Source organism: Lepidochelys kempii, chromosome 25 (assembly GCF_965140285.1).
Source record: "Lepidochelys kempii isolate rLepKem1 chromosome 25, rLepKem1.hap1, whole genome shotgun sequence".
In the NCBI taxonomy this organism is placed as follows: domain Eukaryota; kingdom Metazoa; phylum Chordata; order Testudines; family Cheloniidae; genus Lepidochelys; species Lepidochelys kempii.
In genome coordinates, this window is record NC_136404.1 from 12,317,867 (window position 1) to 12,333,644 (window position 15,778).

The 15,778-nt window shown below is 47.7% G+C and overlaps 1 protein-coding gene across 8 annotated transcripts in view; it reads right to left on the reverse strand.

Annotated features, from left to right (window-relative positions):
* PTPRS (protein tyrosine phosphatase receptor type S) overlaps positions 1 to 15,778 on the reverse strand; it is a 247,445-nt gene that overhangs the window by 192,522 nt on the left and 39,145 nt on the right. The window contains exon 1 of one of the 8 annotated variants that reach the window (XM_073323715.2): positions 3,463 to 3,661. The exons of the other annotated variants lie outside the window; for them this stretch is intronic. The gene's annotated coding sequence lies outside the window, so the exon portion shown is untranslated. Of the gene's footprint in view, positions 1 to 3,462; positions 3,662 to 15,778 lie in introns of those variants that run through there. 8 annotated transcript variants of the gene reach the window in all.

Below are 15,778 nucleotides of genomic sequence, written 5' to 3' on the forward strand. Positions count from 1 at the left end.
TCATCCCTGGCCCCAGCCCAGAGCCCTCACTCCCCTGCACCCCAAACCCCTACCCCAGCCCAGAGCTCCCCCCCACAGCCTGAACCCCTCACCCCCTCCTGCACCCCAATCCCCTGCTTTAACCTGCAGACCCCTCCCACACTCCGGCCCCAACCCCAGCCTGGGGCCTCCTCCTGCACCCCAATCCCCTCATTTCCAGCCCCACCCCAGAGCCCACACCCCCAGCTGGAGCCCTCACCCCCTCCTGCACCCCAATTCCCTGCCCCAGCCCAGAGCCCCCTCCCACACCCTGAACCCCACCCTGGAGCCCTCACCCCAACCTCCTGCCCCAGTCCAGTGAAAGTGAGGGTGCGGGAGAGTGAGCCACCAAGGGAGGAGGAATGTCATGAGCAGGGACAGGGCCTCAGGGAAGGGGCGGGGAAAGGTGCTCGGTTTTGTGCAACTGGAAAGTTGGCAACCCTATTAACTACTACAACCATCATTGCCTTGCGTCTCTGCTGTGAAAGGAGGATGTCTAGTGGTTACACCAAGGGGCTGGGAATCAGGACTCCCTGATTCATTTCTACCTCTGTCTGGCAGTGTGAGCTCAAGCAAGTAACTTCACGGTTCTGTGCCCGAGTTTGCCTGTCTGTAAAATGGGGATAATGACACATTTCCTACCTGACAAAGATATGTTTGTTAATATCTGTGAAGTTCCTTGCCATTCCTGGATGGTCAATGTGAAAGAATTGTGAGTGGAACCGATTTTATTCCTGGGGGGGGGGAATAGACAGGAGAAAGGGACGAGACACCCTCAAAATGGTGATCCCCTGCGCTGTTTCTGATACATCACCATTCAATCCAGCAAGGATTCAACCAGAACCACTGCAGGGTAAACAGAACCCCATTTACCTCCCACAGAAACCTACGCACTAACATCCAACACGTGTGAGGTCTATTTTAAATGCACAAATACTAGGTATCCTATACTAAAATGAATCTAAAGAAAAAACAATCATGAAGACACATTTTAAACAAGAAAATCAGCAGTTAAGTAAAGATATCCCCCCCCGGGGAACAAACCAAACAGCATCAGTTATAAATATCCACCTTGTAAAATTCTGGAACTGACAAGCACCTTCACAGACTGCATAACTGATTGTCAGTGGGTGGACAAAAGCATGCCTGATGTACATCAAAACCAGTTAAAAAAGAAGGAAGATCACACAATGCAGGTGGTGGGCTATTTAGGGAAAGTCTCTTTTTTAGCATGCTACTATGATATTATTAGGGATTTTATTCTCTATCACATGTGGTGATCTCAGTGCAGCTGAATTTGTGATTTGCCTGCTTCTAGCTGGTATTTTCAGAAGAGGAATGGAAAGTAAGCACAGACGTTACTTGGCAAAGTACAGTCTAGAGAATTCTTTTTAAAAAAAAGTACCATAATGTTAATGTTTGAAAGTGCTTTTCATAAATAGTAACAATCTGCTTAATCTTTACATTTTCCTCTTTAACTGCTGGAGAGTTCTCAGACAGCAAACAACATAAATTTAAATTTAATTTAAAGTGTTCCTCTAACGGCCCAGCTGCTGAGAATTCCAGTTGGAGTTTTGCTGTGAAAAGTTCCCTCTAACAGAAGGGTATTAATCCTTGCCGGAGTGGGAACTCCAGGGGGTTTTGAGGTGGGGGGAGGGCGAAGAGAGAGAAGATATAAATCAGAAAGGGATGGAAAATGGCCACTTCTCTCTGAAAGTTTCCAACAAAGCTGCTCCCATTCTACTTCACATTTCTAAAGTGAAGAGTTTTAGTCTATTCTACCTCTTGATCGAAAAAAAGGACTACATTTTTGCAATGGAAATAGGGGTGTAATAGATTTTGCATCCAAGCAGCTCGATAAGCAGCAAAAAAAAGTTACATTTTATTGCAGCAGGATACAGAAACTGTACAAAAATTACACCTTGTAAATATGCACATTAGCCCCGTACATAAAGGAGACAGTATCAATCAAGTTCCAGTGTTATGCATGTGTTAACTGTGTATCGTGCCTTCATCTAGCCCGCCCTTTGTCAGGAAAAAAAAAAAAAGAGGAAATCTCACGGAGGAGCTGGAGAGATTGGAAAAATAAGTAATAAAAAGGATGATTTGGAAAATGTCAATCTTTAAACAGAAGAAGCCAGTCCTTGGTACACTTTTATAAAGGGAAGAGAGGAGTTTTGCATGAATTGGGGAAGCTTGACACAGGTAGTCATTTATTTGTCCCTTGTTTTGCAAATAAACGCACCAATAAACGATTTGGCAGATTTAAAAGCGGTGGGGGTAGGGGTGGGGGAGAATCAATGTGCCTTTAATGATTTCAAAATAATGCTAACCTACACCATTAATCTTTATTGCACAGAATTCCCCCCTTTCAATTAAACAACATCATCGATCCCCCAAAGCCCTAAGACAAAAAGGGAGGAAAAAAAGTGAAACCTGGATGTTATAATTTGGATGCCACTGAAATCTACAAACAGCAGCAAGCCAGTTCCCAGTCTGACCCCACACAAAACAAATCCACCTTTCCCCTAAAGTCTGGGAGCAGCTGGCTCAAGGAGGATTCTTTAACTTTATTTTTAAACCTTATATTTTGATACCAGATGCAACATGCCAGACACAGACCGAGGGGTATTTACAGACATGGGGGGAGGGGGAACGAGGGGATCTTTGCTGAAACAAAATCAACACACAGCAAATAAATGGGGGTGAAAAAAAACCCTTCGTTTCCAGTTTAAAAGAGAGAGAGACATGCAGACAGGCAGGATCAACCACAAAATTAAAGAAGGCAAGAGACGGATTAACAAGCAGCCCAGGGGAAGCTCTCTGAACTGTAACTGGCTCTGGATGTTCCCAAGCTGGAGAAGGGAATTATTCCCTTAAAAAGGAAACTCTGGATTGATGGTTTAAACTCAGCCACCAGAAAATAAAGTAACAAGTAAAATCTGCTCTGGGTCTAATCTAGCACAGAGCCAGGGGAGCAGCCCTAGGGGTCCTGGTGGACTGGGGTGGGGAGCAACTCTTGGGAACATCTGGGGGGGGACAGAGGGGAAAGGGGGTCTCTATTTATCCTGCACCAGGAAAGCAATGTGGGCTAGCTCCTAAAGGGGCAGTTACTGAGCTGAGCACCAGAAGAAGTTAAAAGGAGAGGGGGAATGAGGCGACAGCAAAGAATGTGGAGAGGGGAAAGGGGTCAAGGGACGGGGAAGGAAAGGAAGCGGTGCGGAGAGGATAATGGGGGGAGAGAACTTGGAGCGGGGGGGGGAGGAATGGGGGAGCAGAGGATGGGAAGCGGGTGATGGCAGAAGAGGAGGACACAGAGCAGGGGCGAAGGGATGAAACGGGGGGAGCAGAGGATGGAGAACAGCCCCATGCAGGTCCCACAGCCCCAGGGTGCCAGGAGCCACCCCACACACACTTCAGACCCAGTCGGGCTGCAGGACTCACCGTATGGGCTGGAGCCTTCCCATTGGAGCCCCCGAGAGGGGCCCCCGGCTGCAGCACTGGTGGCCAAGAGGCAGCGGCTAGGGATCCATGAGGCGCCTGGTCCCCGTTAATCCAACCTGGGTTCGGAGGGGGTTAGGGGGTGACACCTCCTGCAGGGTCTGGAGCAAGACACGAGATGGGACCGGGAGGGAGAAGGGGGGCAAAGGCTGGGAGGAGCCAGGGGAGGGGCAGGGAGCATACAGAGTGAGACCGAGGTGTGGGTGGGGTGGGGGGGAGGAGGGGAAGCAGGACAAAGTCTGTAGGGGAAAATCCATCGGGGACAGGGGAGGAGGGGAGCACAGATCCATAGGTGGGGGAGTTCCATAGGGGACGGGGTGTTGGAAGGGAAAGGGGGGGAGCAGATCCGGGGGGGGGGGAAGAGATCCATAGGGGAGGGCATAGGTGCTGGAACTGGGGCTGCTGCAACACTCCCTGCATATACAGGATTTACAGTTTGGTTCAATGGCTCTCAGCACCCCCACTGTACACACTGTTCCAGCCCCCCTGGGGGCGGGAGAGCTGATCCATGGAGTGGGGAGATCTATAGGGGAACATGTGTGGGATGGGGGGAGGGAAAAATTCATAGTGGAAGGTCTTCGGGAAGAAGAAGAGGAGCTCCATGGGGGAAATGGGTGTGGGAGGGGGAAGGGAGACCCCTTGGGGAAGATGGGATGGAGGGGGACTTGAGCTGGCATGGCCCTGTAAGGGATGATGGTGTGAGGGATAGGGATGGAGTTGGGGGAAGCCCCACAGACGATGCGCTGCCTTGGTGGGAGGGGGGCAGGAAGCTCCTCCCGCCCACCCCCAGGGCGTAGCAGCCAGTAACGCCTTCAGCTCCCCGGGGTAAATCTCCCTTCCATCCATGAGTTTGGAGCTGCAGAGAAGGTTGGGATTTTGTTTTTGAGGGAGGGGGTGACTTATACCTGGGCCCCAGCCTGGTCCAGCTGCAACGTAGCAAATAGAGACAGCTCACACATTTCCCATTCCAAACTGGCTGCTAGCCTCATGCCCCAACAGGCAAGAACCAGGGCAAGGAGAGCAAGACACACACTGTGTTATTGTTTCTAGGGGTTTATTATTATTAATTATTATTAAAAAAAGTCTTCCAGCTCCCTTTTTTATATTTGTTGCTTCCCCATCTTGGCTACTGTCAGCTGGAGAATCTCCAAGCCACGGGCAAACAGCTGAGCCTCACATGCCCCCCTTGCAGGGCAGTTAATTATTCACCTCTTATACTGAAGGGAAACTGAGGTACAAAGACGGAATAACCTTCCAAGGGCGCACAGCACAGTTAACAGAGCAGCTAGTACTAGAATTCAGATCTCCCTTCGTTCAGGCCTGGTCCCCGCTAGAGAAAGAAGTGTATATTTCAATACAGGTTAGCCAACACTGTTGCAATCCTAGCAGAGACCAAACAAACCAACAGGGCTGCAGGCAGTCACTGGTGCTTTACCGCAGTCTATGAGCGTCACACAGATTTGCTCCGAGCTCGGTTAGACGCCATCACGGTTAAGCTGCCGGTATCTTCTCTGCACTGGCGATGGCAACAATGAGAAACCTTGGTACAAAAGCCTACTTCAGACACAGCCCATGACAACCATGGCCTAGGACGGGTGGAAGGGGAACGGCTGCAGGATAATCGCCGCTACACATTTCGACAAGATGAAACATAAATAAACTAAACATCAATTTTTTGCTACTGTGGAGGCAAACTTTATCGGACTATAAAAAGCCTGGGGATTTTTTTAAAACCCTTTTGTTATTTATGAAGCACCATAGGTGTGCACGGCTCTTCACAGGCATAAAAAAAGCGATGATAATCCCTGGCCTGAGGACTTTATAGTCTAAATAAGACATAACACAGTACGGGATGACAAAAAAGATTACAGAAGGGGATCTGGGACAAAAGAGGGCTTCTGCAGAGAAAGACCATGATATACTTATTGTTACCTACGTGTGTTCAAGTTAATCTGAAATCCCATAGAGATGCGATGCTTTGCTTCAGGGTGGAAGCAAATCATTGTGTATTCGCTGTTTTAATGACTAGAAAATCAAAAAAGGAATCCTACAAAAAGTGGACATGTGGACAAGTGGCTAAGGAGGAGCACAGAAGAGTAGCACAAGCACGCAGGGACAAAATCAGAAAGGCCTAGACACAAAATGAGTTACCCCTTGCAAGGGACATAAAAGGCAGCAGGAAGGAGGTTATTTAAATAGGAGCAAGAGAAAGATGAAGGAAAGGGCAGGTTCTCTACTTAGCAAGGAAAGAAAGCTAATGACGGATGACATCAAGAAGGCAGAGGTGCTTCATGCCTATTTTGCTTCAGTGTTTACTAAGAAGGTTGATGGTGATCAGATACTCGACAAAATTAATATTGATAACATGGGGGAGGGGACGCAACCCAAAACCCGGAAAGAACAGATTAAAGAATATTGATATGAGCTGGACATATTCAAGACAGCAGGGCCTGATGAAATTCATCCGATGGTACTTAAGGAACTAGCTGAAGCAATCTCGGAACCATTAGTAATTATCATCCAGGGCACATGAGGTCCCAGAGGACTGGAAAAGGGCACAAAAATAGCACCGGATTTTAAAAACAAGGAACAAAGAGGACCTGGGGAATTCTAGACCAGCCTGCCTGCCCTCGAGATCTGGAAAGATACTAGGAAAGTTATTAAACAACCAATTTGTAAACCCCTAGAGGATAACAGGGTTATAAGGAATAGCCAACATGTATTTGTCAAGAATAACCAAACTAACTCAATTTCCTTTGTTGACAGGGTTCCTGGCCTAGTGGATGGTGTGAAGCAGTAGATGTGATATCTCTTTATTTCAGTAAGGTTTTGACACAGTACCACATGCCATTCTCACAAGAAAACTAGGGAAATGTGGTCTAGATAAAATTACTATCAGATGGGCTAACAACTGGGTAAAAGATTGTTCTCAAAGAATAGTTCTCAGTGGTTCACTATCAAACTGGCGGAGATGTTTCTCGTGGGATCCTGCAGGGGCTGGTCCTGGGTCCAGTACTATTCAATTTCTTCATTCATGACTTGGATAACAGAGAGTATGCTTATAAAATCTGTGGAGGACACCAAGCTAAGAGGGGTGACAAGCACTTTGGAGGACAGGATTAGAATTAAAACAACCTTGACAAATCAGGGAATTGGTCTGAAATCAACAAGATGAAATTCAATAAAGACAAGTGCAAAGTACCACATTTAGGAAGGAAAAAATCAAACGCACAACTACAAAATTAGGAATAACTGGCTAGGTGATAGTACCGCAGGAACGGATCTAGGGTTACAACAGATCACAAATTGCATATGAGCCAACACTGTGATGCAGTTGCGAAAAAGGCTAATATTCTGGGGTGTATTAACAGGAGTGTCTTATGCATGACACAGGAGGTAATTGTCCTGCTCTACTCAGTACTGGTGAGGTCTCAGCTGGAGTAGTGTGTCCAATTCTGGTTGCCACTCGAAGAAAGATGTGGATAAATTGGAGAGAGAGAGTCCAGAAGAGAGCAACAAAAATGATAAAAAGGTTTGGAAAACGCGACCTGTGAGGAAAGTTAAAAAACAGGCATGTTTAGTCTTTAGAAAAGAAGACAGAAGGGGTCCTGGTAACAGTCTTCAAATACATTAAGGACTGTTATTAAGAGGACAGCGGTCAATTGTTCTGTGGCACTGCGAGTAGGTTTCCCAGGCCTGAAAAAGAACTCTGTGTAAGCTCAAAAGCGTCTCTCTCACACCCAACAGAAATTGGTCCAATAAAAAAATATTACCTTCCCCACCTTTCTCTCTCAAATTGTTCTCCATGTCCACTGAAGGTAGGACAAATAGTAATTGGCTTAATCTGTAGCAAATGATCAACATTCAGACTTTAAAGGTAGTTAAATACTGTAACAGGCTCCCAAGGGAGGCTGTTGAATCCCCATCACTGGTGGTTTTCAAGACCAGTTGACAAACCTCTGTCAGGACTGATCAAGATTTACTTGGCCCTGCCTCAGTGCAGGGGGCTGGACTTGATGACCACTTGAGGTCCCTTCCAGCCCTCAAAAAGGAACATCCTGGCTCCCCCTCCATCCCAGTCCTTGATTTTAGTATTTCTTGATGGATCCAAGTTTAAAAATCTTGGTCATTTGGAAATTCTGCAAGCCGAAGACTGAAGTAGTCCCAGGCTTGGAGGTTCTCTTGGCAAGCCTGCGTTTATATATACAAGGCAGTCATATGTGGAAAGGCTGCATGTGCCTTAGCGTTGAGTATTTAGGGAAAGGGAGGAGCAGGGCATAAGGGAGGTCACATTCATTTTTAGGAGAAGAAGAAGAAGAGGAAAAATAAAGAAAAAAAGAAGAAGAGTCACCCAAGTAGATTCCCTTGATGTGTGTGCCCCAGCGGATGTGGAGGAGGGAATGTAGGAGCGGGAGCAGGGAGGAGAAGATGCTTAAGAGATGCGAAGGGGGATCCAGATTGAAAACAGATGGAATTTTCCATGCCAACCTGACATCCGATACAGAGAGAGGAGGGACAGAACTTCCCGTTCGGAGAACCTTGGCAGCCAATCCACCGTCGGGGGGGGGGAGGGGGGGAATTGTTTGGTTTAAAATCCCCACTCTCTCTCACTGCCTGGGGTTGATGGGAAGCAGGGTTTCTGGCAGCAGACGGGCCTGCAGTTTGGTGGCGTTGTTTTTAAAACTTTGAAATGTTTCATTTGATCATTAAGTATCCAACAGCCAATGGATCTGCTCCATGCTGCTGGCCCAAAGCCCAGCCAGCCAGTTAATACCTGACTTAGGGGCAGCTCCATGGGCATTCAGGACCCACAAAAGGTCCTTACACACATGCACAGAGAAGTGAGGGAAGGCTGTGTTTTTTTCTAACCACGCGCACCCCACCCCCAAAAGAATACTGAGTAAATGCAAATGGGTGATTTTGCAGGAAGGGGTGACAATGGAGTTGCATCCAGGGGCTTGCCAGAGGGGTGATACCAAACTTGGGGAATAAGCAAAAAAAGGGGTGGCAGGATTTTGGAGAAGGAAGAATAAGGCAAGAGACAGTGGGGTGGGTTAATGAGGCCTAGCTGTTTTTTCTAGCCCTGACTGCTACTGTTTTGCACTAAAAAGTGCAAGGAGCACAATTAAGAGTGGCGCACGAGCGCCTACCAAGCCCAAAGAGGGTTTTGCCAATGCACACTAGTTGTGGTAATCAAGGTACAAGCACGATAGCTGGAGTGACAAACAGAGAGAGCTGGTGGCTCAAGAGGGAACCTGGGGGCCAGTGTGCCCAAAGTCTGCGTATGCCAGGACAAAGAGGACAAGTGTTCAACCATGAAGGAGTGAGGGTGAAACAGCTGAAGCCTGAGCACGTGAACACTCATAGACAGAGCATGTATACACAATCCTTGTACACACCTAGTGATTGGCAATTATCCTCTCCCCCAACCCAGTTGACACCACCAGGGACAAGTGAAAACTCCCTCTCCCGTTTTTCAGCCCATGGCTGAGGGGAGGGCATCTGCCTCCCTCATGGGTTTTGCAGTTCCTTTGAAAACCAGAAACAAAAAATTAATAGCGCAGGCCTGACTGCATACTTTCCAGGGGCTCTGGGAGACCAGCTCCCTTCAAGCCCTGTAACACACACTCTTTTCATTCAGGGATTTAAATACCCAATTGTATCTGTTTTCAGCACATTCATTTTTAGCATTTTAATGATACGGTCCCCAGCTCTTGCCCTTCTTGGATTGGCCGCAGCCTTTTTCACTCTTCACCGAATGAGATTGGGAGGAAAGAGGGGTTAGCAAGAGGTCAAATATTTATTCTAAACCAAGTGTTTTTCCAGCGGGGGGGGGGGGGGGGGGTGTCCTGCAAGAGACAAAGACAAAGCGGTCAGTCAATTTCTCTGCCTGCAAGCGCTACACCTTCCACTCAAGGGCTTCCAGAGGCTGGAGCTGAGATTTGCAGTGCATCTCACCGAACTAGTTTACACAGGGTAAAAGATTGCTTCCAGAACAGGGCATCAGCAAGAGAAGCCACAATCACCACACAAACCTGCTTCCTTCTCCTCCAAACCTCCTCCCACAGAAAGATAAATACGTCTACCTGCCTCAGACACCCACCATGGAGCTGAAGTGTATAGCTTAAAAGCTATATCTGAATGTGATGAGTGTTTGAGCCCCTCCCTTCCATCCCCCTGCCCCTAGAGCCTGTCAGGGCAACACTGGTTTTTCCACTGGAAAGCTCAACAAAGACATTTCAGGCATGTTAGAGCACAACTCAAAGACTCTACCAGGAACTACAAGGAACCTCATAAGACAAAGGACAGAGCAGGGAAAAAATGTCCTCTCTCCTGCCACCAAAGAGATCCGTAACCCTTCCCCACTCTTGGGGAAATCCCACGCCCCTGCTTTCCCCTCCGAACAGGTCACAAGCTCAGCCAGTGTAAATCCATGTCGCTCCACTGACTTCAGCGGCTAGTGTAAATGGGCATAGCTTTAATGGAGCTACACAGATTCCCACCCGCTGATGATCTGGCTCAACGTGTCCTTTTAATACTGAAAAACAAGACACCCAGCTCTAGCACTTAAAACATCTTCTAAGGGCCCTGATCCTGCAAACTGCCTCAGACGGACAGATCCGTACCCTTGTGCGGAGCATTGCTGGAGCCTTTGGGTGGGCAGAGGGGGTCAAACTGTGCAGAGCACCTTGCAGCAGGATTAGGGCATACACTTTTTTTTTTTTTTTTTAAAGGGACAGTGCATCCTTCAACAGCCCCCCTCGCCCATGTCCTCACACTGCCAGAGAGCATCACCAAATCCTGTACCACTTCCAATTCGTTTGAAACACATGCCCCCACCCAGGCCTCGCCCAGCACCCATACAGCCCTGCCCCCCCATTAGGCACACACCACTCGGCCCTGGCTCCTAGCTCAAACACGTGCCATCTGCTCTGTCGGCTCAGCCTCTCCCTCCAACCCAAGTGAACATCACCCCCAAGCCCCATTTCTAAAGGCATGGGGGGAGGAGGGGGAGAGAGACGCTGATGGCATTTCCGTCCTTCTCCCCAACACAGACCCCATCATAACCAGCCCCCGTTCCCTCAGCCTTCACCACAGCGCTTCCGACATCAGCTGCTCCATGGATTTTTTCCACCAAGTCATATCGAAATGATATTTATTAAATTTGCTCGCTAAGTCCCTCAATCTGCTCCATAATACAGTGAATCTGTGAGGTGGTTTCACTGATCCTGCCTCAATGAGACCAGATTAACATAGATGATCCCGGCTTTGCAGCTCCCTCATTCCGGGGGGGAGGGCAGGGGGTCAAAGGTTATTCAAGAAAGGCAAAAAACACTGGCAGCGATGCTCTGGCATGAAGGCAAGGTCTTCAGCTTCTTTCCTTTCATGTGCTCAGCTCACTGCCCAGGGGGAAAAGCACCTGGGTTCTTAAGATGGCTTCCAAGGGCGGTTTCAGGTGGCAAGGTCGGTGCACTCGGAGTGGACCTGCTGCTAGCCAAAAACCCTGGAAGATTCTTCAGATTTATTTCAGCTTCTATTGCTCTTATCTTACCTTTCAAGTGCATCAACATTTTAAAAACAGTACCTTTATAAAAACAACCCAAGAAGTCCATTAAATCTAAAATTAGCTCCATAAAAGTTCATCAGATCCATTACCTCAGGATTCAGTTAAATTATGAAAATCATCAAGATAAGGAGGCACAGGGTCTATTAGTTTCCGGAAGAGGATGCTCTACAAACTCCCATCCCCCGCTTACAACAGTTAATTACTTTAAGTTTCACTGGATTTAACTGATTTATTAAGTTTTTATTATTAAAAAAATACTCCCTAAAACCTCCAGGGAAGTATGCAAAGCAAGGCTGGAAAACTGCACTCCTATTGCATAACCATCTACATCCATCTACTTTCCACTGGTTGCATTTTGTCCATGCAAAGGTCCTGATCCTGCAATTGGATCCACATGGACCCAGCCAACTGCAATGGGGAGCTCAAAGTCAGGAGCAAGGATCCCTTTGCACGGATCCAATTAAAGGATCAGGGCCTTAGTATGTGAGCTACTACTTCACAAAACGTAGAGTCAACCTGTGAAACTCACTGCAAGGGGATGTTGTGAAGGCCAGAAGTATAACGGAGTTCAAAAAAGAACTAGATAAGTTCCTGGAGGATAGGTCCATCATTGGCTATTGGCCAAAATGGTCAGGGAAGCAACCCCATGCTCTGAGTATTCCTAAACCTCTGACTGCCAGTAGCTGGGACTACATGAGAGGGGATGAATCAGTCGATAAATTCATTCCCTTTGAAGCACTTGGCACTGGGCACGGTCGGAAGACAAGACACTGGGCTCGATGGACCCAGCGTGGCGTTCTTATGAATTCTTCCAGGCAAGGCCCATCTTTGTTCTCGCACACCTATCGGTGTGCAATAAATAGAGCACCAGCCCTACCACCCCCCCCCCCCAAAAAAAACAAAACACATGTACTCACCACTGCAGCAGTGACATGCCCTGGGAGCCCATGAATTTAACTGCATGCTCGTCTAGAGGTTCAGGACCCACAGGCCTCCCTGACCTGCTCCCAGCTCTCTTTCCACCTTTCCCACCTGAACTCTTCTTAACTACAGGAGTTTATCAGGAGTAGCGGAGGCTCTCTCCTGCCCCTGAAACCTCCAAGTCTGAAAGGAGCTGCTCGCTAGCCAGCCTGGTCTAGCCAAGTGTTCCTGTGCTGGCAGATGCGGTTACAGAACATTAGGGCCAGCACTGGTTTCCCCAAAGGCTCCAGCCTTATGTTGGGCTCCTCTGTGCCTTCCCCATGTCACTCTTCCCACCTTTAAATGAGCTGAAACTTTCAAAGATACCTTAGAGCCGCAATAACCCAGGCCTGTGGACTGTCAGAGCAAGCTGCGAGGACCCGCTTTGTTTTGAGAGGACTTTTGGGAAGTGCTGAGCGTTTGGGTGGGCTCAGATAACCTTTTGCTATTTAAACCGCAGCTCACGGTAGTGCAGCAGCACGCAGGCGTCCCCATTAGCCAGACGATGGTTCCTCCTTGCATGGAATGTCATTTTAAAGGACAGAGAATCAATAGCTGGGGCAAGGTGTAATTTTTGCATTCAAATCAAATGAGGTAAAAAGCGCCAAAAAAAGTCATTAATAACACTAACTCGTCAGCTGCATTAGTCTAGCAGCCCACACTTCTGAGATCGTCCGCTTAGAGATCCTTGGTCACATACCAGTAGATTCAAAGGTCCTACCTAGATTTAGGATCCTATTATGCTAGGCGTTGTACATACACATTGCAAGCTCTTTGGCCAGCAACTGTCTCTTACCATCTATGCAGACAAGAAAAAGAAAGGCACTGAAAGGGAAAGGGACTTGCCCAGGGTCACTCATCAAGTCAGTGGCAGAGCAAGGAATAGAACCTGGTTCTCCCGAGTCTGTAGCCAATCGCCAATCCGCTAGGCCACACTGTAAGCTCAATCTAGTTTTCCCTCACCCTTCCCTTAAGTTTTGAGGACGGAGGGAACCCCAGGGCCAGCTTTCACCATTAGAAGTAAGCTCTGGGTTTTCCTGGCTCTCCCACGAAATGTAGATGTGCCTCGTCCCCAGCTTTCCGCATCGTCTTAGCATCGGCGCCCCTGCCTCCAGCCAACGCTAACCTGCTGGACACTTGTCCGGACCCCACAGCTCCAAACGGGGTCGTTTCTTCCCCTCCATGGCTCTGACAGGATTAAGCCAAAAACCTGGCCCCACTTTTGCATCTGCTTTTTAAAAATCAGCAATTATTCTGGAAAAATCGTATCAGAGAAAAAAATGGCTAAAATGTTCCATTACAGCATATCCAAATACTTCAATTAAAAAAAATGATGCTAATTTAAAAAACAAATGTTTAAGCAATCACGCATGTTTATTTAATTTGTCCTTTTTATGCCAGAAAAAGCCTAGTGCTGCTTGGAGTGACTGCCACACGGCATTACCACGTGTATACATGGCTACTTCCCTGGTCCATTACAAAATGGAAGCAGTGAGTGAGGGGAAAGCAGTGAGGAGACAGTGTGGAAGGGGAGGAAACAGTCACCGAGGGTCTAGGCTGTCCCCTAATAGAAACTGACAGGGGTGGGGTTAAGATGAAACAGGTCACCAATCCCCGCAGCCCCTGAGGAGAAACGGGACTGCTGGCCTGGGTATTAGAGGCAGCTCTCCTGGGTTCCATCTGTCATTCACAACCTGCTGTGGTGCAAATGAATTCCCTTCTCTCTGCCTCAATTTCTCTCTATAAAGGGTGAAGGCTTAGCCAGCTATAGCCAGTAAATATCCCTGCGTCCGAGGACAGAAAAAGCGGTGCGCTATTTGCCCATAGGCTCAGCTTCGGCACTGAAGTGCTTGCATATATTTGTGGAGTCTGATCCACATTTTTTACCACACGGTTTTCCACTGTCCCTCTGCAAGTTACACAAACCTGTAGACCCTAGTTTAAGAAGCAGTAACACACACACACAAAATCCATTTAAAATGCTTTGAACACCAATTAACTCTCGGCTCAATATTTATGGTAGCCTCTCTGGGAACTGATCGTCCACTGATTAATGGATGGGAAGGATTGTCTCGCGTAGGGCCGGCAATACGGCGCTGCCCAGCGTTCGCAGCGAGGAAAGCAAAGCAAAGCTCGTGACGAACTTGTGGGATAGGTCACATCTACCGTCAATTGAAGACTTGCTTAATCCACCACGTGGCCATTTGCCCTCACGTCGCCTGCTGTGGGTAAGTTTAATAGAGTGAGGGATTTACAGTAGAAGAGGCAGAGCTTCATGGTCCGCAGAGAAAGGGACAAATAATTATCTTGTCTTGGACCCCACTCAATGTCAGCAGGGTTTGATTTCCTGCGAAGGCAACGGAGCCTGCTGAACCAGTTTCGTACCAGACACAATTTGTGCTGTGGCAGAATTTTGGTGGCGTCTGAGAGACCATCCACTACGTTGATGTGGGCAGCCACAAACCGTGACACACATTCTCGAGGGCTGCAAAATGACTCAGCTTCCTGGAGGTCTTTGTGCCTTTGAACATCACTGATAAGAACGCCGTGGCTTGGCTTGACCGGATTGCATAGCCCAAATAATAAAACAGGGCCTACGGCCACCTCTGCTATCTTCCGCAGAAAGGTTATTTTGTAAGAACGTACAGTGATATTCCTCTGCGAATCACAGCAGAGAAGCCTAGGTCTCCTACAGCAACAGTGAACTTGAAGGGATCACCTTTGCTTTTTCTAGTGGTAGAAGAAGAGCCTCATTGCCAGTACCCTGTGCTACATCAAGACCCTCTTCTCTTCCACTCACCAGAAGAAGTGCTCTACAACGGGTTTTATCTAAAGAGAGACTCTGCCTACCTATCTCTCTTCTAATATAAAAACGGCCTGTAAAGATTTATTTTCTGCATCGTACCTTTAAAATACCAGAAATATCAGCTCCAGTTGTCCATGGTTTTGCTGGAGTGATTCTGGGGGAAAGGGGGAGGAAATGCACTCAGAGCTCTCAGCCTTAAGGCAAATGGGGCAAGAATGATGAATCTGCAAAGACAGATTAAGTGTTCATTAGCCCATAGCTCCCCCTGCCCACTCCCAAAGTTTACAGGTTTGGGCTACACCCAAAGTTGCACCAGTTTAACTAAAAGGTGGGATATTGCATTGATGTCGTTAGGCTGGTTATTTAACTAGAAACAAGCTAAAACCAACATAAGCCAAGTTTATAGCTCTGCCAGGGTCTATGCACAAAGTGACACCCGTTTAAGTGGTACAATATCACTCTTTTAGTTAAACAGTGCAACTTTGTATTTAGACAAGCCCACCGGGCCTCTTGCAAGTTCAGAATTTCACTAGTTCTCCAATCGCCAGAGAGTCTGCGGCGGCATAAGAGACTCAAACACCTAATGTAAATTAGCATTAAAGCAGTTTGTGCAGTGAAAATTAAAGCATCCATTCGTGAGACCAAACAGCAGAGGGCTGGGTAGTGAGAAGAGCTGTTTTTTCCAGCTGAGATTTGAAGCAAGAGAGAGAGACTTAGGAAGGTTGTTCCAAACAGCAGGAGCTGCAAAAAAGGTGGCACTCACATAACTGGCTAGACCGCATGGAAGAAGAGATATGAGCGGAAACTGTGAAAGAGACATTCTGCAAGGTGGGATAGAGAACGATTTCAGAGAGAGCTGACAGGGAACAGGTAGCCAGTAAAGGTGCTGGAGGATGGGATGATGTGGTCCCACTTCTTGTGCCAGC